The 24875-nt window shown below is 37.6% G+C and overlaps 1 protein-coding gene across 1 annotated transcript in view; it reads right to left on the bottom strand.

The window, feature by feature from the left end:
- Positions 1-3722, bottom strand: part of RET (ret proto-oncogene) — a 136273-nt gene extending 132551 nt beyond the window's left edge. The window contains exons 1-3 of the mRNA XM_054831386.1: positions 3578-3722; positions 2795-2919; positions 1056-1133 (exon numbers count right to left, since the gene is read on the bottom strand). The gene's annotated coding sequence lies outside the window, so the exon portion shown is untranslated. The remainder of the gene's footprint in view (positions 1-1055; positions 1134-2794; positions 2920-3577) is intronic.
- Positions 3723-24875: the final 21153 nt, after the last annotated feature.

Genomic DNA, 24875 nt, shown 5'->3' with positions numbered 1-24875 from the left:
TTTAAACAAGTGCATTTTTGTTATTCTCTTAGAAGCTGTGAAATCCCTACTTTGGACACTGCAAGACATGAGAGCAAGGCAGTCCAAGTATAGACTAATTCTGCTTTTGCTTTTAGCACTGCATACATAAAGCAGCAATACTGATTTCACAGGAAGAAATCGGCATACTGAGACACACACAGCTAGGTGGCTATCGGGCAGTCCCTGAAGGAGCAGAGTAGATACTTATAGGATGAAAAGAAACTACCAAGAAATAGGAAATGGACAATTTGTGTCCACTTCCATGAACACGTAATTTACAAGTCAAAAGGAGCCAATGGAAACCATGGCACAGAGCACTGGTCCTCAGTCTCTCTGTGTTGTGACCTGAAAATTCAGTGACGGCTTCAGAGCTACTTAAAGCACATAGTTCATACAAATAAAAGACAAACAGCATTTCAACATAGTAGGTGGTCCATTATCAACTCTGTTGTACAACTGCTTCAAAGCTGTTTGAAACACAGCTGCATATTACTTATTTGTAAATAAATATCTTACTAATAAAGGTAGAATGAAAAAAATTGATATAGATATGCATATAAATTTAGCCTACATTGAGCTAGGTTGCTACAATTTAAAACTGTATTTGATGTAGTCTAATTAGAAATATTGATTAAAATGAAGCCAGCTCACTGGAAGGATGACGATAATAGGCTAATAATAACAATTGATTTTGCTTTGATAAATGAACCAAAATGCGAGCTGAAGGTACTTAGATTTTGACCTATTTATGGCCCACATTCCCTTTGCGTCTTTGCTTTGTTGAGTTTCTGCAATTTGTCCAGAATATAATGATAAATCTGAAAAACACGTAATTCACAGAAGGATTTGACAACAGCCGCTTCTATGATGGCCCATTTTGAAATGCAGAGTTGTTGGGTTCCCCCCTCGCTCCACTCCAGCTTTACTGAATTACATGTAGTGTGTGAGCAGCAGTAATAGTAATTAAAAATAATGAGGCCTGCTAGGTCTGCTAATTCTATTATCTTTATAGCATCAGGCTTCAAGCAACTCACCAGCAAAACAGCCCAGATGAGAAATCTCTTCAGAAGGTTCAGTGGCTGTTTACAGTGCAACAGGATAATCTTTCTAGCCTGGAAATAAATAAATAAATAAAATCAGAAAACAAAATCAAAAGCAGACATTAGTACACATGGTTCAGGAAAAAGCAAAGGTTAATTGGTTGATAATTGGCGTAAAAATATCCTATTATTTTTTTCTCCCCACAAGAAAATCGGGGTAGCTATATCAGGTGCTGCATCATTAAGGTTTTTTTATTATTTCTCTGCAAAAACTCTTATTTCTTCATGGAGTAAAATGAAGAGTAGGATTTTGCATACTCCGACTTTCTGTGTACCCTATTAACTCAGCGTAAAAACCACAAAATTTTTCAGAAACCTTCTGCTACTTGCAGCTTCTCTTCTAACTTGCAGGGTGCTAAAAGCAAGACTGAGGTGTAAGTGTAAAACAAGACTATAACACAGTAGGTCCTTTGTCTCTCCAAAACTATTAAACACAGAATTTTATTCTATTACTGCTACACTCTGATACTGTCTCTGAGCCCCACAAGCTACAAACGATCAGTAGGAGAAGCTTTCTGCAGCTCACTAACACTTAATTCCTTACATGACAAGTGAAACAGGAGAATTTCAGTTCCTAGGTTTAACATTTGCAAAACAACTTTCAGAAGATGATTAAACATTGTGCAATCTTCCTGTTTCTGCAGGCAACCAAAACCAATAGCCTTCTGGAAAACTATGAATAGGCACCCTCTGACTCTAGAGCCTCATTCAGCAGCTCATTTGCGTTCACTGCATCACCAGCTCTCAAGTAACGTCTTTATCCACCATGACTGGAGGCACATTTTCAGCGTTAGAGGTGAAGTGCGCACGTGTGTGTGCGCACACACAGAGGGCTCGGGGGCGGGGGAGCTTGCAGTAGTTAAATATTTTTTGTACCCTGTATCACAAGGTTTATCAAAGGAAGACAGTGTGGCTCTAATTACAGTATTTGGCCTCATTACAAGCATCCTCAAATCTCCTCTGAATCACAAAGGTGACTGATGTCATTAAGACACTAAAAACGTAGCTATTTAAGAAGATGATCACAGTGCATGACAGTAAACACAAGGAAATTAGACATTACTATTTATAAATGTTTCCCAAAACCTTGATCCTCTTGCAGCAGATTTTAGAAGGTAATCCAAACTGGCAGGCACTGCGGTAGCAGATATTACTTGCAGATTAGGCATGAGGAATAAAATTCAAAATAAAAACATCCAAGAAATAGAACTTGCATTTTGCATGAAAAAAATTTAAGTAGTCTTTTTTTTTTTTTTAATTTTTAAATGGAACAGAGTAGAAATACAAAAGATAATAATTTCTCTCAAGTATATTTTCATGTTGTTTGGAAGATTATACAAAGTAATGCCACTGACACTAAATGCCATTTAATTTTGCTATTTAAATGGCAAAACTGAAATCCCAAAATATACCACAAGACAGATTTTTTTTTCTTTTTTTTTTTTTTAAATTTTGTGACACCACCCTCACTTATTTGGAATGTTTTAACCTGCTCCAGGTCTTTCCACAAATTACTCTAGGATATTTTTTAGGATATGTTTTATTTTTAAGATACATATCTTAATATTAAGGAGTTTGTAGGTTTACTCTTTTTAATATATTTTTTCTTCTAAGGTTTTTTTTTTAAGATAATGACAGAGCATACCTAATAATTCTGAAAAAAATGCACTTACCAGACAAAAATACAGAGAACTTCTTTTTCAGGGACATATTTGTAGTCCTGGATCAGGAAGTTATGCAGTCAAATTCAGTTGCTTAATTTAGGGATTAGTAACAATGAAATGACTGCATCTATATCCTATGTAACACAGTAAAAAAGTTAAAACAAACAAACAATAAGATAAACATTTAAAACTTTGCATGAGAAATAAACAAAAGAGAAACAACACAATTATTCAATATACCAAAAAATAGACATTAGCCTTGAGACAATTTTCCCCATATTTCTTTTGTTTTTACTTCCTACAGCAACAGAAATATCTGAATAATAATGCAAATGATATTTATTTCAATAAACTATATCCTTTGCACGACTTGCTTTCTCCATGATTTGCTACTGTTCTTTCAGTATGTATACCTTACACTCATATTTCCAGTATTTCTATGAAATCATCAAATTCTATACCACATCTTTTTGGTACATACAGTATGTATGTAGTCTGTTCAGAAAACGTGGCCGTCTGCCTGAGTTGCGTTGCCATCTGTCTGTGGATTCCTCCACATCAGAAGCCGCAAGGAGGTAACAGCAAAAGCAAAGGTCAGAGGCCAACAACAGAAATTGAGAAATATCTCATAGATATTTCTATAAAATAGACATGAAAAAAATCTTAAAATTCAGCACAAATGAAAGCAAGAAAGAGTACTGCCTATCTGACACGTAGTAACTAACCTCTGGGATCTGTGCATCACTTGCTGGAAACAGCTGGAGCTGGGGGGGACCTGCAGGAGATACTTACCAGCACCTTTTGCATCCAGCAAACGCAGTATCGTGAGACTCTTCCAGCTAACCCAGACTCTTGACCTCCTTTCCTTCAGAAGCGCACAGCCCTGTGTTCCTGGGACTCAGGCAGAAATCCACTACCCCTTCTATTTTATATCCCTACTATCAACACAAACATTATCTAATGTGGATGTTGTTATTTTAGGACATATTCACACAAGAATCTTCACATGGTTCTCCACACGTGTCTATATGAACGTAGACTTCGTTTCCATCTGTTTGGAAAAAAACCAGGCTGGCCTTGGTTCTCACATGCAGAAAAGCGAAGACAATTCAGCACTGTGTGTTTCAAATACCTTAACAGATTGAGAGAAGTTCAAACACAGACTTCCAAGAATAAAGATCAAAGCATTGAACATGCACGCGTAGAAGCAGAATCCTCAATGATTTTAATGGGAGTGTTGAAGAGACTGTAAGTTCAGATCTGTTATGCATTTGATTTAGCAGTGGTTGTTTACTTTACCATCTCATTTTTTTATCCCAAATACCTTCTTCCAACTATCTCATGTATCGTACTCATAATTGCTGTGGATTGGAGAATACCATTGTGTGGATTGAGTGGAAATGCAAAGCATAGGAGGGAAGTCACAGATAATTACACTGGTTCGCATTAGTCAGAGTCCAAGGTAGTGCTGGCAGAGAAATGCAAGGAAATATGAAATTGCTTTTCAGCCTGATGCTGGAGAGCTGCCGTATGGAATCACAGGGAAGGCACTCAGGGAAAAATGTATTAAAAACCAAGCGGTACGTTCCAAAGAGAGGCAGCCCATCCCTGCTTCCTTTCAGGGATTCACAACAGAGTACTGGAACTCCTAAAGGAAAAATTCAGTAATTTCAGCTATAACCTCTGAACAAATGTATAAACAACTTCAATGGAATAAAAGAAAGAGAGCAATAGACCCTTCTGAATATGTGGATTTAGGCAGCAGAAGCAATCAATCTCACCAGTGCAAGAAAAGAGCATGAGGAAAATGCACGACTCCAGCAAAACAGATCATATATCCACTCTCATTGGGAACTTTCACAGCAATCACCTGCATCATTGTTACTTTTAATTAAATGCACATTAACACAATGGTGATAAAAGGCTTTTGTGAGATATGAGCAAAATGATATCTTACAGTACTCAACATGGTTCATTTGTAAGGAAAGCATAAAAGTAATAATTAGGAAGTTAATTATAAAATCATCTTAATCAAACAGCATTACAAGCTGCCATGTAAAGTGTGGCCTTGCCATCTGTTCCCAGTTCTTTGCTCCTACCTTGGGCTGACACTAATGACCACACGACTGTAACACACGCTGGATCAGGAACCAAAAACCTACCAAGTAAAAGGGATTGGTTTCTCAGGCAGGATCAGGTCCCTTGTTCTAGGTTCAGGGCATGACCACACAGACACATACTCAAGCACGCAGGAGGAACAGGGTGAGCACCTGGCAGTGATAGGGAGGGAGGGAGGGAGGAACTGTCCCTTTCAACAGCACTGCAGAATTACGGCAAACAGAGCTGGCTGTATAACCTCAGCCTGGGCATCTGATCTTCTCCGAGGCTACAATCAGACAAACAGCAGTGTTAAATAGGTTCTGCCGAACAGAACATGTTCCAATATACATATATCAATTGTATGTCCTAAAGCACTTCTGAAATCTACAAAAAGAATTACTTCTGTGCCTATCAGCAGAAAAGGCAAAACCAGTCTTTTCAAGGTTGTGAAAGAATTACAGAAAGAGGAAATGGCTAGGCAAGAAGAGTTAACACATTTCTCATTAATGCCTTGATAAAAGTTCATTCCCCACACTTACTATCTATTTACTTTCCATATGAAACAGATTAAATTAATCGGGTTAAGCATGTTTTGTTAATGGCGCTACAGAAAGGGTACCCACAAACCTACACTGAACAGGTACAGCAGCTATGCAAGTGAACTGACTTGGCAAAGGACTACAGAAAGCCCCATTTTTATAAATACCAATTACTTATGGTTCTTTCATATAAAGAACAGAAAGGGAATATTTTTCTGAATGGCAACAGCTTCTCATAACCTCCTGAGTTATACTATAGCCAACCTCTTTCCACCATTATCAGCCTCACAAAGCCAGAAGTCATCACTTTGGTATGGAAAGACTCAGCTTTGCAAATAGACTGCTGTTATAATTGCTTTCTGGCTCTAATTAGTGGAAATTTTAATCTGCTGAGGTTACATATGCCAGAACTGGTCATTCTTCTAAAATTAATTGTATGTGTGCTCCCCAAATCCTACAGTAATAGACAGCTCAGAAATAGGAGTCCTACTGAAGACAGTGATAGAAAGAGCTGACAGATTCAAGTTGAGTCCTCAGCATCACTGAATGGTGTTTAGTGAAGATCCTTTCAAGTGGGTCATCAAGAGATATTCATGCAGTAGAAAATAAGTCAAAATATCATTGACTAGTGTTTCCTATTAGCTGTAAGACTAGGAAGATTCTTTCTTTTGCTGCTAAGGAGATAAGAATGGTCCTCTTTACATATGATGGGCATATCTGCACGCCTCATTTTGATATCTGTTAAGTAGAATGAAAGCTTGTTTGTTTTGTTTGAATGACTCTGTTAAGTTGAAATAGCTCTGTCGCTGAAAAAAGCAGATGCTGGAGCTGGCCTTCCTAAACTCAAGGCAAAGTCTGCCGTAAATATAATTATGACTTTTTTTTGTCTTGTCTTTGTATCACTCTGTCCAAAATCTATACCATTTGTAAAAACAAAAGCAGTATCACAAAATACATTTGCTATACTACTTGCTAAAAATGGCTTACTAAGTCTCAAACGGAACATTTTAATCTGTCTCTTCATAAACATGAAAATCATAAAAAGAAAAATCTGTACTCATGTTCTTTACTTTAACATGCCTTCCAAATTTTACAGAATCTTACAAGAATCAAGATTTTACTGAATCAAGATTCAAAACATGGAAAAAGAACACACACTGCCATTACGTTATAGTGTGCTACCAAAGCAGGACTGAGGAGACAAGAGTGCTCACGAAAGTCACCTTCACAAGTGAAAAGAAATTCAGCTGTTTGGCCTGGTGAGTACCCACCACTGAGGGCACCATTCTCGTCCTGGCTTGGCATGATCCAAGTCCCAACTCTGTCAAGTCCTCCCCTCCTCCCTCCTATTCATTCCTACTTTTCCTTTTTGTTACCATTGCCACACACACACAGCCGTGCTAAAAACTGGGTTCGGGCAACTGATTCAGCTGAAAATTAGCTGAGGAGGAGGAGAAACAGGGACAATGAGAGTCAACAGGAGCAGCCTGCAACTAGATTGGCTTAAAGTGATCTTGAAACAATACCCTTAGTACCAAAAAAGGCTATTCCTCTTCGTATCTATCAAGACGTGGAGAGAGTCAGCTACCCCATTTAATTGCACAGGCATAGCTAAAAGCTATGAATGAGAGAGGAAGGAGATAGCCTTGTCTGAAACTTTATAATGCAACCTGGTGCACTGTAGACATAATAGAATTATTTGCTAAGCCAGTCCACACATTAGAAGAGCAGCTGCCTAGTGCCTAACTACAAAATTACTCTGTAAATGAAAAGCAGGAATAAAGAGTAGCCAAATGGAAAAATACTTCCTGACCCGGCCAAAGAAAATAATTTACAACAGTTTCCCAGCACAGAGAAAGAAAAAAGGGTGCATGCGCAGCACTAAGACGTAGAAACTGAACTTCAGGGTACTCAGCAAATAATTAGATATTTGAATGGGTGTTTCAAAGGCAGTTATCTAGGGAGAAAAATGGTAGACTTTTTTTACTACATAGCTTAATGAAGGAGGATATTCAAGATCTAAAATTTGACATGTAAGAACAAGCAACTGATACTTAATATTTATATTGCAAAATCATCTGCATCTCCTTACCACCTTTCATTCAGTGATCCCCAAGTTCTTTACATATGGTGTACAACGTTGCAAACCAAGGTTAATTCTCCATAGAGGGACTATTTTATGAAGTTAGTCCATCCCTAAATGGAACTTATAGCATTTTATAGGCATGGAAATAGTCACAGATTTGCCCCATCGCATGGCAAACAGAAGAAAAACCCCAAGGTGTCATTCCTTGCCCAGTGAAATAAATGACAAAAATCTTATTGGCCTTCCCTTGTGCTTTTCACCATAGTAGTTAGATTCTCAGCAAGTTTAAATTATTTTAATTTCAATTAACTTAATGGATCTATAGCAATTTACTCCCACAAATGATCTGCCTTAAGTACTCTGATGTACCCGTTCAGCTATAACTAGGGGAATTCAATTCTAATTATTACTCTCACTTCCCTCCCAAAAAAAGCTAGTTTTATACTTTTGCCCATAACAGCTTTGGGACTATTGTAAGTAAAAATAAGTGCCTGCCTTCTTAATCTTGTCATCACATGGCTAATTAAAAACATGTCTCCATTTTGGAGGCCCAGGCCTTGGAAAAACACAAGTTTTGGCAGACTCATCCTAGTTGCTAGTATATGTTTACTCACATTATGCAGTTTTGGATTGATAGTGCTCTGCACACAAGAGGAACAAGAGACATAATATTTTCTAGAGATACACGCAGAAAGAGCTGAGAATGTCATTTGCACTGTATTGCCCACACTGTACTCTTAACAAGAAAAATGCTGTTGATATAAAAATTCTGTACCTGGCTACCATCAGGGTTTTTTCTTTATTTTTTTTTTCAGCAACTCTATCAGTTTAATGGAAACCTCATGTCTTTCAGATGAACCCTAAATATATACAGATTGAAATAAACAAATATAGGGACTACATACGGTCTGTTGACCCACAGGTTCTTTTGGATGCTGCAACTGAAATAAGCGTTACTGAACGTTGTCCCTAAAGCACCATGGGACAACCAAGAAAAAGCTTTCTCAAAGTCGTATTTCAAGATCACAGCAGAGGTAGTGATGGAAGCCAATTCCCCCAAACTTCTAGTCTGCACCTCCAGCTTTTGAGAGCTGCATATTTTTAAAGAGAGATCTGGAGTTTCAAAGGAACAACAGATACACTGGAATTGGTGATCACTGCTTCAGATAAGGATCCAGCTCTCCCTAACTTCCACATCAGTTCCTGGATGTGTCTGGCTTTTTCATTGTTTAAGTTTCATGAAGTGTGCAAAGCTGAAGTCTTGGCCCTCCATGTAAATGCTGAAAAAATTATGCCTGTGAACAAGGTGGTTTCATTGACTCAGTAGGTGATAATCTTCCCTCTGCTACAATCTATGAAGAACTTCATTCACAGAAATAAAAAGAAAAGCTTTCATTAACCTTAAATGCAATAAGGAAAAATACAAGCACACTGACGTATTAAACCCATTTTATTTGTGCATATTTTGTCAGAATAACAATGTTAGCCCTCTTATCTATGCAAATTATCATTTTAGAATTTGTCTGCGACAGTTACATGCCTCCCATCATTCTGCAACATAAACCAATTCAGCAGGTAATTTGGATTTCCCATGTAACAAAAAAATCATGTCATAGTGCTATTGGTAGTGAAATAGCTGGTATTATCAAAGATTATTACTATATATGAAGGCACACGCTTCCCAGGACTAGGTAGAACAGAATACTGAGAAGCAACAAAAAAAAGCATTTAGAAGCCAGTAATAAAAATTATTTGATACATGTTAATCCAAGGAGGTGATATCTGTTTCCCATGGTGTATACTGTTTCTTTCCCCTCTTCCACTTATAAGACAGGGAAAAAATTGACACAAAAAAAACATAGCAAAAAAAAATTTCTGTCATGTACAAGAAAAAAAATATTTTATATATAAATATAATGAAAATATATATATAAAAATAACATATATATATATATCTCTATCTTTTACTTGAGACATTCACCTTTTGACTGCTTGAGATGCCTTTCTGGAAATGTGAATGTTTGGTAACCACATCTACTGTGAACCAGGAAACAGACAATATCTTTTCCTATGGAGTGAAATGGAACAGAAGTGAGTTCTGTAAGCTCAGTTGTAGATCGCATAACCCAAAGCTGACTCAATTTCCTTCTACAGTTAACAAATTTAATCAACACCCTGTCACCAACTGACTTTCTGAGAAGACTTCTGAGATTTAATGAGCTCAACTTAGAAGTGCCAATGAACCGATATGGATGTGGGAATTAGTCAAGACTTCTGCAAAACAAAAAAATTACAGAAAACATACTGTTTGGCAGAAAACGAATTCAAATTTATCTGAGAATATGGTGCTCTCTGGATAGAAAGGAATAAGAAAGCATTACATTTTCTCAGTCCTACTGAAAAATTGCCAAGTAGAGACATTAATGTAAATAATAAATTAAATATAAGTTTGCAAAGAAAAATAAAATATATAAATTTATTCCTTAATGATAATTTCTTCTGATATGCCCTAAAATTCTAGTGAACGCAAACTAACTTGCAGACAGGAATGGATGTTTCTTCCCCCAAAATCAGAGTGGAGGTGGAGGAAGCCCATAGACATCTTAGCAAACTAATTTATAGTCCTCCTCTTAGGAACATCTTTTTACACATCAGCACTGTTCTACTTCACTTATTTACAAATTCAAGATTTAAACTTTTCTGAAATGTTTCTGAGTACATCAGATACTTGCAGCATTGATTTGTAATAATAATGAATTCTTGCTATTTTTATTCAGATATAAGATACAATATCACAAAATTTGAGAAGATTCTATTCTTAACAAATGATACAATTGAAAAATGCAACTATAGGATATTCATCAGGAATACAACTGATGGGATACAACTCATTATGGTCCTTCAGTTGGAACAGAATTAATATTATAAATTCTAGACAAGATTTAAAGAAAAGAGTCTGTAAAAATAATTTGGAGAAAGAAAAAAACAGCACAGAGAAGATTCTCGAAATGAGGATGGTTGACACAGTTAAAGCTGAACAAAACATCCAATATACAAGGAAAAAAATTAAGAAATAGGACTATATTTTTTTACCTGCTAAGTTTTAAGAGATACTTAAAACCTACTTGAGTTACCACAGCATGTGGGAGTCTAATCATGGAACCAGCCCCGTTATAAACTGGGCGAGCTCTAAGCAAAGGAACAGCCACCTAGCCAGAGCATTCAGTGTAAGCAGAAGGTGATGGACGCAGAAGGACCAAGATGTGGCTTTAAGGCATTTCAATACTTTCATGCTTTCTGGAAGAGATGATTACAGTAATAACTGGTTGTTTTGGTTGATACTACTGGATGAAACATTGCAGTACTTGGCTAATTGTTACTCAGCTGAGCTGCCAACTTACTGTATGGTCGTCATTCAGTATCAATTCAGTTTTGGCCCAGGGTTTTCATTCCTGCATTTCTGTTTGGATAGTCTCAGATGTGGTGAGAATGTCAGAATGCTGAGGTTTCTGTTGGAAGGCTTTTCACACATGTTTATGGGAGCTTTCACATTTGTGACTTCAAGCAGAGTGTTATTAAGTGCTACAATGAGCATAATTAAAAAGCATGATTTAAAAAGTTTAGGGTTGGCGGTTTTTTCTTAAACAAAAATAAGAATTACCATTTAGTAACACAAAACATTAATAACAGGGTTCATAGTTCTGGGAAAACCTACATTAAAGCCAGCCAGGCAAAACTACAGTGTCACTCACCTCTGTGCAGCACGCAGCGACCTGGCTCTTGCCGCTTAGTTCCTAGCGTGGTGGGAGCACACTGTGCCAGCTTGACACTGTGTATTGGACTCCTCTGAAAGCCAAACTCAAAATCATCAATCAGTAGGAGCCTCTTGGCTCTCTGTGAAGCTGTAGCAAGAATGAAAACAGCCGTTAGTCATTGTTTAATAGGCTTTTTAATGTGAGTGTGGTGAATGATACTTTTCAGCCTGCTTCTGCCTCCCCTCCCCAGCTTTCCTCATCTCCCAGAGAAAGGAACCAGAGGAAAAAGAGAAAAACACTAAGGTACAACTCATGGTAGCTGATATCCCATCGTTGACACTAAACTGGGACTTCAAAAAGGTGCCTCTGGCTGTTAACTGCAAAGTCCCTATAAAACTGCCCCAGGGAGACACCGAGGCATGAAACTAGTGCCAACCTAAGGAGCAACCTTTTTCCTTTCCCAGTAACTCAAAAATTGTAGGTCTTTTCTTTGTCTTTTCTATGCAACTTTCCCATTAAGACAATATATCCAAGAGAATGTCACATTACATTTTTTCAGCATCAAAGTGAATACTTGTAGCAATAAGGTAGCTGACAAAGACGACTTCATAATGTATTTTGACGAAGAATTTTTACCCACATCAGCTACACATATTTTTTTACCCAACAGCCAGCTATACACATTTTAACATTGATTTGAAAAGCAAGCAAATTTTTTCATTCTTTCACTATCACCACTAAGAAACATGCAGGTTACCTGTGTACTAACGACCTCCCTGACCACCTATATCTCAAAGAGGTATTGCAGATGCAAGATTTGCATGCAGTCTCATATTTACAGTTTGTAAAATTGTTTGGGGATTTTTTTATGTTTTGGTGTTTGGGTTGTCAGGTTTTTGTTTAATTCAAAACAAGTGCTAAACCAAGCTGCACATGTAATTACTAAATCAAGTGTATGCAAACTGCATCTATATGTCAAGCAGCTTGCACTATTACAGTCAGAGTAACTGGGCATGAAAAGCCAAGATTTTGGCAAAAATCTAGACGTGTCCTTCAATAAAATCTGTTTACTCAGATATGGAATAGTCCTGCACATTCACCTTCAACAGCAGCTTTTTGTTTAGAAGGGCTCTTGTTTAAAACAAAATTATTATCACTTTCTGAAATGTATTCTAAACTTAGGAATATTTTTTTTTCCTAAGAGTTTGATTACAGATTAATTCTGCTGACCTGCTTTAAAGCACACAGTCCCAAATACTGCCAATAAACAGGCCAATAACTTGATTCAGGAGGGTAAAACCTGTGGTTTCTTTACACCAAAATTGATCCTTCCAGGAAAAACAAAAGGAACAGGCACCTTTGTTTTAAACAAAAGACAACTTCATCCTGCAGACATTAGATAACAGCTTTTCCATTTATAACTCATGATAATTTATGCGTGATCAACATTGTAAATGAAAAATCACCATAAAATTAAATCCACACCAATGGGCAGCAAGAGGAGACTTTTTCTCCTCCCTGGATTTGTTTTTACATTGCTCTACAGTTTCTGTGCACCCTCCATGCAATATTGAAAGAAATAATGAAACCTCTAATGTGGGCTTTCACTGTTTTCCATTTTCCAGGGTGAATATGTTGGTTGAGAAAGGGATTGAAAGGACTTAGAGACTTGCTCTAAACTGGAAACCTGGTGAATAGCTGGTGGCCAAAGGCAGATACAAAACTCAGCAAGTTGGGCCAGAGCAGGCAGAGCTCAGCAGCCTAGGAAGTAACATAAATGACAGGGATATGGCCCCTGCGCCTGGTTCTTTAGAAGACTTGTGCCTTTCCAGGAAGGTTGCTCCACAGTGCTGCAAACACAGGGCAAGTTTTTCAATTGCATTTTTCACAATATAACGTGCACTGTAATGTAAATTACTGATATTTCTTCTTCATATCAGTAAAAAATGAAAATGCATTATTTACACTGCAATAGAGTTACAGGACACAAAAATGCAGAGCGAGAACACAACATAAATGTGAACAAATGCACGCTATGTGCAGACTTGAAGTTCATCATCTGAGACTTCAGATGACTAAAATTTTAACTGAAAACTTAATACCTTCCTAGAAGCCTAGGAGGGAACCTTGCAAATATATGTGGTTGTACTGGGTTTACATGGCAAGTTTTTGGTAGTGGGTGAGCTACAGGGGTGGCATCTGTGAGAAGCTGTTAAGAAGCTTCCCCCATGTCTGATAGAGCCAATACCAGATGGCTCCAAGACAGACCTAACTGCTGGTCAAGGCTGAGCCCATCACTGAAGGTCGTAGTGCCTCTGCATAACACAGTTAAGAAGGGGGGAAAAAAAAATATCACCAAGATAAGTGAGAACATGAGAGAGGAACAACTCTGCAGACACCAAGGTCAATGCAGAAGGAGGGGCAGGAGGTGCTCCAGGCACTGGAGCAGAGATTCCCCTGCAGCCCCTGGAGAAGACCATGGTGAGGCAGGCTGTCCCTTTGCAGCCCATGGAGGTTGATGGTGGAGCAGATATCCACCTACAGCTCACGGAGGACCCCATGACAGAGCAGGTAGATGCACCCGAAAGAGGCTGTGACCTTATGGGAAGCCCATGCTGGAGCAGGTTTGCTGGCAGGACTTGAGACCCCATGGGGGACACATGCTGAAGCAGTTTGTAAAGAACTGCAGCCCGTGGGAAGGACTCGTGTTGGAGAAGTTCATCGAGTACTGTGTTCTGTGGGAGGAACCCCATGCTGAAGCAGGGGAAGAGTGTGAGGAGTCCTCCCTCTGACAAGGACAGAGCGGCACATGTGTAATGAAGTGACCATAACCTCCATTTCCCATCCCCCTGTGCCACTGGAGAGGAGGAGGTAGAGAATTTAGGAGTGAAGTTGAGCCCAGGAAGAAGGGAGGGGTGGGAGGAAGGCGTGTTAAGATTTAGTTGTTATTTCTCATTACCCTGCTCTGATTTGATTGGTAATAAATTAATTTTTCCCCAAGCCGAGTCTGTTTTGCCTGTGATGGTAATTGGTGAGTGATCTCTCCCTGTACTTACCTCGACCCACGAGCCTTTTGTTGTATTTTCTCTCCCCTGTCCAGCTGAGGGGACTGATGGACAGGCTTTGGGGGGCACCTGGTGTCCACGCAACCCACCACAATGGTACAGATGGAAAACAGAGCCAGTCTCCATGACTTGCAGGCTAGTCAAAGAACAGTCAACAGTAAAATAAGTAGACAGTGAAGTTAGTTTAGGAGAAAGCTTAATAGATTAAGTACTCAGTCACTCAGAAGGGGCCTAAGCCACTGCCATGAGACTAAGCATGTCCCAGGGAAATGAGACACAGGCATGAAGCGCTGCTTCAATTCAGATGCAAATCCTAACCACTCCTTTGGCTAATGCTTTGCACATATGTTAATGGCAATAACAAATTTTAAAGCAAATCATCTGTTGGGTTACAAAAATGCTGTGAAGACAGTATATAATCAACTGTTCTTCCTACTAGAGCACCAAAATCAGGAACAGTAACTAAACTAATTTAAAATCACACTCAACACCATCATGCTCATGTGTACAATTGGACACTTTTTAAAAAAAAAAACAAAAAACAACAAAAAAACACCAAACCTGTGACTAAATGAAGCAATAGTAAAAGACATTGGAGGAGAATATACTTTCTTAAAAACTGATCACCAAAATTACAATTAAATTAAAAAATTAGAATTTTTAAATTAAAATTAATTTAAAAGTCAATGTTATGTAATTAAAATATTAAATAAATTGGTCAAATCATTAGCAACCAGTAAGTTAAATCAAAGCAACTGCTGCAGAAACAGCTGAGAATGACAAAGATTAATCAATAAGTTCAGTATTTACTGTGAAAAGTAACACATTCAAAGAGGAAATGACTTAAGTAAACAAGATTAGGAACAAAATGGTGCAATAAACCTTTCTTAAAAAATTGAAACACCTAAATCCGAGTGAAATATTAAAAATCCAATTTGGCAGAATACTTCAAAATGTATTTTTAGTTAAATCTGAATCTTTGCTTATTGCAAATCCATGCTTTCTATTTTTATACTGCGAGGGAAGGAAAACCGTTTTCCTATTCACAGGTTTTAGGAAAACTTATTTTGGTTTCTCAAAATAAAGAGACGGGGTAAAACAACAGACTTAGAAAGAATGTTTGGGAGCTAATTCGCCTTTTGGGTAAAGCTGATACTGAAAGGTCAGGAACATTTTTATTAAAAATAAAGTTTGAAAAAAAACCTTTTTTGATATTCAACATGTGGACAAACCCAACTGTGTAACTTAGAACTGCACTGCTCCAAGAAGTGTGACTGCACCAGTATAATGTTAAGTAAAAGAAATAATCAAATTTCTACCTAAGTTCTTTAAAAGTTCTGAAAAAAATATGGCAGCTCCCTGTCTGGTTCTAGTGATGCCGCAGCACGCAGCTTAGAGACTCTCATCAGATTGTTTTTCCAAATGGAGAGGATACACATGAATCAATCACTTCCAGTCCAAACCAGAAGTATTCTTCCTAGTGTCCTCTACTAAAATTAATTCTATACCTATTAATGAGTATGAACAGTGCTTACAAGCACCTGCACTAGGGTGTAAAGTTAGTTTTAAATGTGTGTGCCTGGTCCCTTATCAGTGAGTTGCAGAAGGCAACTGGTAGTTAACGTCTCATCTCCAGATGAGAACTTGGGATAAGCAGCATCAGAGCCACTGCAAAATGGCTTATCGTTAAACCATCGTGCTCCCATCTCAGTTTACAAAATACAAGTCTCTTTGCATACAGGGAGGAGAAAAACAGAAGAAACAGACCACACTGGTGAATCCTTTACCACATATGGATGGGAGAAAACAGTCATTTAAAATAATTTTTAAAAATTAATGCAGTTGGCTGAAGAAATAACATTTAAAAAAAAAGACTTGTAGGGAAGAGAGAGACTGCCAACTAGCAAGCTCTCTATAACTTTGTTTTAAAGCTGATTTGTCCAAATAATCTTATACTAAGCATTCCCCTTTGCTGTTAATGTTAATGTCTAAAGCCCTAGAAAGAAGCATGATGCCATAAGTAAGTGATATTTAACCAATAAGACATGACACAATTTCTGGACCATTAACGAATGTCTCAGGTGCATTGCAAAGCATGGGGCCAAAAGGTCTAGATTGTCTTATCTTTCTCATAAAACAGGAATTATGAAAAATGCGGGAAGAGGGCATCGGGGAAAAGTCATACTCCTGTGTTTCCAGAGGGATGCCGTGGTTAAAGCACAGCTCATAGCCAAGATAAGAGCTCTAATTTTGGTCAAAAACTAATTAATTTCATGGATATGAAAGGTGACTGTATCTTGGGTTAGGTTTAAATTTAAAGGTTTACCTTTCATCAGTCACTAAATTAATTTATAACTTCTCAAGCAGTCTGGCACAGGAGTTTGAGAGTTTTCCACTCTCATATTTACCAACAAACCAGAGAGCAACCTAAAGCATGTGAAGAAACATCTATGGGAACTAGAAGTCAACAAGCTTTTACAAAGCTATACCAGGGACAGTTGTCAGGATAAGCAAGGAGGAGGATAATGCCAATCTTCAATAGCAGAACTCTCTTGAGTCCCATGAAACATTTTGATGAAATATATAGTTACTATCTGCATTTTTTCTCAATACTCAAGTCTGTCACTGGTTTTCGTAAGCCGATCCTTTTTATTCTTGTATTTACCACAGGGGCCTTGGTGTCCTTCCCCTTTACATGCTCGCTGTCTGCAGGGATGGACACCTTTCCTCCCCTCTCGCTTGTAGCTACACCACAAAGGTAGGGTGTTTGTGATGTCATTAGAGCAGTTTGCAACTTCAATGTTATAATCAAAGTCTAAGAGAGACCTTAAAAACTATCCCCCAACTTCTAAATCTTCAGGCGGAGTAATTCTACATGTACATTTATTTATTTCAGGGGTGCAAATCAATAGTAAGTGCAGAAAAAAAAATTTGCCCTTTTACTTAGGCAACATAGTCATTTCCACATCTGAATATCCATATTACCAACAGGTAGGCAGATAATTATTAGAATTGGGATTATCCATTTGCCTCTAAAAGAAAATTTAGAGTTTATAGTAATTTTTTTAACAGGGGAACTAAAAAAGTAGGAACCCTTACAGATAATTCAGCCCACAGAGCATTCAAATTTCTATGAGATGCTCTGTTATTCAGATCGCTAATGTGTTCATTGTATATAGAAGGTAATTTTGTTTGACAATACCGTTTAATTTCTAGTAAGCAACTTGTTTCTCCTAACTGTGCAGCTGTAAAGAGCTGTAAGAAAAACCTGAAAGTAAAAGATATTCTTATATGTTTGCCTTGAATTTCAGCTACAACAAACTACCCAAAGAATTTTATCTGACACTTTAATCTTAATATTGATTAGCGGAGATGAAAGAATTGTTGACCTTTTTTTTTAAACTGTGATTTTCTACAACATCGACATTATGACTCCCATTTGTTGGCTGTCTCAGATACAGATCAGCAAAGAAATACTTAGTTGTAACAAACCAACCAACCTCCGCAGGCACAGGGAAAAAGCCAGAAAGAGCCCAGTACTCAGCCAATTCTCAAGGTAACCTGTGAACAGAGCACTTTATTAAATGGATGTGACTGAGGTTAGAGGTGAATAACCCTTGTTCTGATCTCTTTGTAGGTGGAAAGACTTATATTATTCAAATGTACCCATTCCAGAAGAGGGGGGAAAGAAAAAAAAAAAAAAAAACAAAACCAAAAAACCTGCACAAAACCCACCACTTAGTAAAGAACTGTGTTCTTTGAATTCCACATTTCCTTAAATTCCACATTGGAGCAAGAGTTTATGGCTGACCGGTAACTTAGGAGTACCTAAAACAGTACAGTGATAGAGTAGCTTGGGAAAACGTTACATAGCCTGTTCATCACAGGTTTTTGCATCTACTAAATAAATATTTCATGTTTCTAAACAAATTTTTGCTAGTCTTTAAAGCAACAAAATAGTTAAAAGTGCAGAGCTGACACCAGGCTGGATTAAACAATTTCCCAGCAAATTACCCAGCAAAAGTCTGTGGGGATTTCTAGCGCACACATGATGTCACACAGCAGCTGTACGGGAAGGAGCTCTGCTGAAAGGCCACTGACAACACAGGAGACACACTGGGGAGAATGTTCTTTCTGACTTGCTTGCTAATCCTCCTTCTCGCAGCTGACAGCCCTGACACCTCGGACAAGGCTGAAAATTAACTGTCATTATAAAACAAGTGAACAAGAGTCTCATAAAGTTGAATGGGCTTTGAGCTTATGAATTCTGCTGGCAACTCATCTTTGAGCAAGGGACTCATAAAACCTTTTTTTAAAATGCAACTTTTCTAAGAATTAGTGTTCCTTTTTCAGAATTTTTCGACAGAGGTTACAGGTCGTTTTTTTTTTTTTTTGTTTCACATTCTCATGAAACAAGTCATCTGCTAAACAGCTTAGGTCTTAAAATGCCTGAAAACAGAATGAACACACATATTTTTTCTTCTAAAAGCCCCAACTCAGTACATTTTAGGATTATTCTAATTAGGGTTGAATTTTGAGAAAGAAAAAAATATTTGTAACCAGTGTTGGTGGGACTGAAAGTAACTGCACCTTTGTCAGAGCCTTACAAAAGAAAAACAACAGAAACAGCAGAAGCCTGGGTAGACAAGTAGCCTTACAAGGAAGAGTTGCTGGGTAGTATTCTGCCACAGAACACAAGCTACCCGTGCTTTGTAAAAAATGTGTTTTTACAAATTGCCTGAAAGTTGTCCTGGAGATACCAGAGGGCAGAGGAAAGAGGGTGCTGGCTAATGAACCGTGAAACTATGAAAGGTGGAAATGAAAGAGACATATTAGGTTAATATCCAATCGTGCAATAGCTGTACATGGTTCCCTAGAGTACATTTTCCTGACATTTTTCTCAGTCTCTTTTAAATGTCTGAACCTAGCGGGTTCCTATGTCCTTCTCTTGAGATTCAGTTCCACTCTCTAATAAAACCTCTTGTCAGGAAACTTTTCTTGGTGTGCAGCCTAAATTTCTCCTTTCTAAACGACAATGCATTATTCCAGGTTATAACTTCGTGTCTTTTTGCAAGAAGAGAAATTATTCTTATTTTTTAATGTTTATCCTTCACAAATTGTTATTAACAATTATGTTCTTAACTCTCTGTCAATTGGCCAAGCTTTAAACATATAGATCTCATAAATCAGCCATGGTGCTAGTTTTCTCTCTGCAGTCCCTGAAATTGCATTACATTTTTTAATGCTGAGATTTCCATACAAGGGGGAGGTAGGCAGGTGGCTCATAGACTATTTTCCCCCAAATAATCCTATTTGTTCCTTAAGCAAAAATTGATGTTTTACTGGGGGGGGGGAATCCACAGTCACTCTATAGGACTCTAGTTTCTCAGTTTCTGCTTTAAACCCAAGAGATACACAACTTCCTTCTACTTTACAGCAATAATTTGGATTTCAAGAGCCTTTCCACAGGATGACCATGGAACAAAAGCAACTGGCTGATAATATTTCAGCCTTCAGTCATTCTGAGCTTTCCTAGCAGTGTCAGCATAACTGGAATACAAATAGCTGTAGCGTGCTGCATGACTACACATGTATTAACAGTCAAAACAACTATTAGTAGTGTATTAAGTATATATACAAGTCTTGGCAGGAGACAAAAAAATCCAGCGCACAAACACACGCTGAATGGAAAGTCTTTCACAACTGATCTGCCACTGCAAGTGCAGTTTAATGGGACTAGGTTTGTGGGGGTTTTTTGAAACATGATTTGTATTGTATGTTCTTTCCCAATACTCGTTCAAATCCAAATATTTAATTGCCTAATTCCTGACATAATCTTGGCACACAAAATAGGGCACAGGTTGAGACACACCATTTTGAAGCAGCAAATAAAAATGTATTTAATTTTTAATTTGCAAAACAACTTTTCTTTATCAGCTTGAGAAATGTCTTTGGAACAGTCATCTACATAATAATCTATCATGGATGTTGATATTTTTAAGCAATAAAATTTAACATCTACCAAAACTATAGTCTTTGTTAAAGGAAAAATAGACTATAGTGCACAAAGGAACTATCAAGCATACTTATTGAATAAAGATCAAAAAATATTTATGAAAGCTATCAAGTTTTTTCAGATTTTAAATCTGTTTTCTTATTTCTTCCTAGAGATTTTAAACTATGGATACTGGTGAATTATTTATTCCTATAAATTCCTCAAATTTTTAAAGGTTTTTCTACTTCAAACTGAAGATTGAAACAAAAATTAGAAAGCTATTCTTCTATTATAGATACCCTGCTTTTATATTGTTTTCTTCTCATATATCCAGTGAGAGTCAAGACAAAGGAAGTATTGGGGGGCAGGGGGAAAACAGCAAAAACTGTATGCATTTATTGTTGCTCAGTAACAGCCACACAGAAGACCAGTAGACAAACATTTGGAATAAGCCTGAACCAGCTGGAAAGGGAGGGGATCTTTGCTCAACAGGCCAGGTGCATTGCAGGCTGGCTGTGGGCTTTGTCTTTTTTTTTTTTTTTTTTTTTAAATGCTGCAAACAGGATAATACTTAGCCATCAATATTTTTCAATATGACCCTTTCTATGACTTTTTTCCAAATCTTTACCTTATTTCCCATTAGACTTACAGTATTAAATAGCAATTTCATATTGTATATAGGACTATGAAAGTAAAGAAAGAACAAGCGTCATTGCAATTACCTAAAAAAGGATTATAAATAGGAGTGACAATGAGAAAGCTAATGGTTTCATTTACCTGCCATGAAAACTGAGATGACTCTACCTAAAACACCTTCAGGGTCAAAAGGCTCTGCAGTTTTAGTGAGTTCCCACAATGAAGAAGAAGAAAAGCACATTGCTTGCATTAAGGCAACACAACGATGCACTTGCAGTGGAAATCTGAAACAATGACAAAAGAAGACATTAGGAAATATTTTGCTCAGCTACATTTACAAGAGAAATCTGTATACAAATTTATGATTAAGAGGATTAAATGGAAGCTTAAGGTCTCTTTCTGCTAATGCTATTGCCTGAACATAGGCTTTCTTTATTCACTCTTTTCTTTCTCTTGTACTAATTCTACTGCTTTAGTGGGACACAAACATTTTTAATTTACATTTAGCTAACATTAACTTTCTTGGTAGTTGGAAACATTTATGCAGTAGAGAGGAAACAGAAAGCATATACGAGCATCTGAACAGTTTCCAGTTCTTTTACCTTCTGTACTTTGTGCTCCCTCTACACAAACACACACATTTAAATATCAACTTACCTTCTGTACTTCCTGCTTTCTCTACACACACACTTAAATATCAACTTTATACATTTAATAATCTCTGGTTTAAAGACTTCAGGTAATTACAAAGGCCAAATTGTTACAGCAGTAGCTAGAGACAATTTGGATAACTAGGCTTGGGTGAATTTAGAATTAACTAGTTTTAACACTAGGTAAAAATGGCTCAAAGAGTCTAAAACTATAACCTTATATAGCAACTTCTAAATGTATAATGGAAAAAGGCATACAATAATACAAATATATTGTAAGCTTAATCTTTAACTGAATGTTGGGAGAAAAGGTAGCATTATCCTTATTTTTAATGGATAGGACTGTTCAGCTACCAGGCTATGTGTACATGATACAAGCTGAGAGCCTGAAAGTCGTCAGTAGAATACTGAGGTCATGTTTACCATGTTTCTGCAACAGATCTGCACAGACCCATTTCCTGCCCTATACGGGGGAGAGCTCCAGCCCAGGCTGAACGCCGGCTGTCCTAGCTGCAGCCTCAGAGGCAAGGCAGGCTGGCAGCCAGCAAGCATTCGGAAACTTGCAGGACAGACACGGGCCAAATTGCTCCCTCTGAGGACGAGTAAGCTCATCGCTGTTGTTGGCTATTAGTATATCAGTGACTTGTGTGTGTTTGTTTTCTCCCTTTTAAATTAGAAACACGCTGAAAGGATGATCTCGGACAAATGTCTGAAGAGCAAAGCAGGGGCCAAAAACCTAATTCTAACCATACCTAACCCTAAATCCGACAGTAATTAAGATCTAGCCCCGTTTTCTTCCTTCTTTTTGACACAGTTTATTGACCAATATCCATCTTCATGCATCACTGAAAGAATTCAGTAGGCTGCTGAGTAAAGCTGGAAGGCACAGACCATTCTTTGCTTCCAGTCCTGCAGCATTAAAAGTGTCATTGTAGACAGTTAAAAGCTACTGACCATTATTTTTGGCTTTGGAGAACACAATACAAAGGCCTGCTCTAAACCCCATTGCACTTTCTGGATTTGTATTCATTTGACATTACACTACTACTTTTGAATCAGGCTTTACATTCATAATTATCAGAGAGGATTGCTGAAGAAGTAATGCATGTGAAGTGGCCTGCAATCCTTGAACAAAGCAGACCTTGCTCCCCCCTATCATCATTATTCACCAGGCATGGCAGAATGAAGGGCTGAAAGGATCAAAGAGCAGAGCAGCAGCAGTATCTACTAATAATTGACAGCGTAAGCAACACCACTAATCAAGACCAGAATACAGGACATGGTAAAGGACAGACATTCAGGTTCTCTGGCTTAGCTGACATCATTTAAACTGTGACCGGTCAAGTAAAATGAAGGGACACCCTTTAAATATAAGGAAAGTTTTAAGTAAAATAAGTGAGACCAAAGTTGCACTGGCTAAAATGAAAAATAAACCTGAACGTGAAGCAATTTCAGCTAACATGCTGTATTGATATTTTTTGATATAAATCTTCTCGTTACATAATAGATAACTGATTTCACACATAAAAAGAGGTGTAGCTTGGGCAAATTAGCAGCACCATCACATTTTACATTTTAGATTTTGTATTTCTTGAAGTTTTCTTTAAATCCAACTTGCCAAAATAGTGCTTTTTTTAAAAAAGAAAAAAAAAAGAAAAAAGCGGGGGGGGGGAGAAAAAAGAAAAGAGGTGCCAGTAGGCAGGAGGGAGATTAAAGAAGTCCGCTGGTACTCTCCTTGATTGTCAAAGGAAACAGCTGAGAGGAAAGCATTGGCTGCTGTCCTGACCAATATTGACTTTCATAATCACTTTTTTCTGAACTTAAGTGTGCTTGTCAATTCAACCATTTCTACAGAAACAATATATCATTACATTTTAGATTCTAATTATTTTATATCCTAAGATAACAATGAATTTACTCTCATTGTAGTCAGTATTAATTGTCTTTAATGTTGATAAGGAAAACTCTTGTCCAAGTGACTAGAACCCTCAGACAAAGTCTAGTAAAAGGTTGCCAAACCATCTTTGAAGAACTGCATTCTCCTTCTCCAAGGAATAACTGAGTCATTTAGATTTACCAACACACTTTGAACTTGACCTGGAAAATTCCGCTCCAGCACAGAAGTCATTCAGTTTCTACAGCTCATCCAAGCACTGACCTCTCGGCCTGAAGTGTCAAAAATGTTTTCCAGTAATGAGAGCTAGGATAGCCAGTTATACAGCGTGAACCTTGTGCTTCTTGCCTACCAACTAATACACAGAGGTTAACAAAAAACCAGCATACAATATTTTGTCTTTACTGAACTAAAGCATCATCAAAATACGGATATTTTGCAGTTAACTTTCTGAATAATACAGTCCATTTTCCAGGAATAAAGCCAGCGTCCCCAAAGGCATTTCTCACAACTGCTAAATGCTCGCAGATACATTTAAAGCATTTTTACTAAACGAAGTACAGTGGGATAGTTTGCTATTCTGAAATGCACTTCAAAGGAATTTCAGCTGAATGGGCTAAACCAAAATACTCCATGATCTCAGTTTCAACCATATTCTATCATCTAATTATTTTGTACAACTCCAAAGATAATTAAAGTTGCAAATATCTGAAGTCTTCACACCACTATTTCACTGCCAGGAACAGTACACAGAGAACAATTTGTCATTTTCATGCTTGCCCTGAGGCCATCGTAGGAAGCCATGCTACATTCCCAAACCTGGCTGAGATCAATAATTGTTTATAATTATTCTGTGCAATATTCCTTATAGTTGAAAATACTCTGATACGGAAATAAGCTCAGAAATAGATGTCAGTGAAAGTAGTTCAGCAAAAAGCAGAACTGCCTGTTCCAAATGTACCTGGGAAAAACGCATTGGCCTGATAGCAACAGAAAGTTTAAAACATCAGGATAATACAAATTATCAAAACACAATTAAATATTTAGAATGAAAAATGAAGTATCATACTAAACACTTAGCATTCAGGTAGAAAGTGACTAAGAAAACCACTTTTGCCCATTTGTGGTTATTCGAAGGAAGGTCAGCTTCATCTTCAATGTAAGGCAAAATCCCTTTTTGATGTAATTCATTATCCATTGACAAAGAGGTTGCAGCAGGAATAAATGTGACCCATTTCCTTCAGAATCCCTCAAAGTCCTTGGGGTTTTTTTTCAGAATACGATAGAGTAGCCTTCCAAGCAGCCAAATGCAAGCACCACTGCTACTATTGTACTGATTAAGGATCCATTCCAAATGAAAGGAGTATCAC

Source organism: Grus americana, chromosome 7, assembly GCF_028858705.1.
Source record: "Grus americana isolate bGruAme1 chromosome 7, bGruAme1.mat, whole genome shotgun sequence".
Taxonomy (NCBI): Eukaryota; Metazoa; Chordata; class Aves; order Gruiformes; family Gruidae; genus Grus; species Grus americana.
Note: the sequence above shows the minus strand (reverse complement) of the source record. Positions and strands in the feature narration are given on the sequence as shown.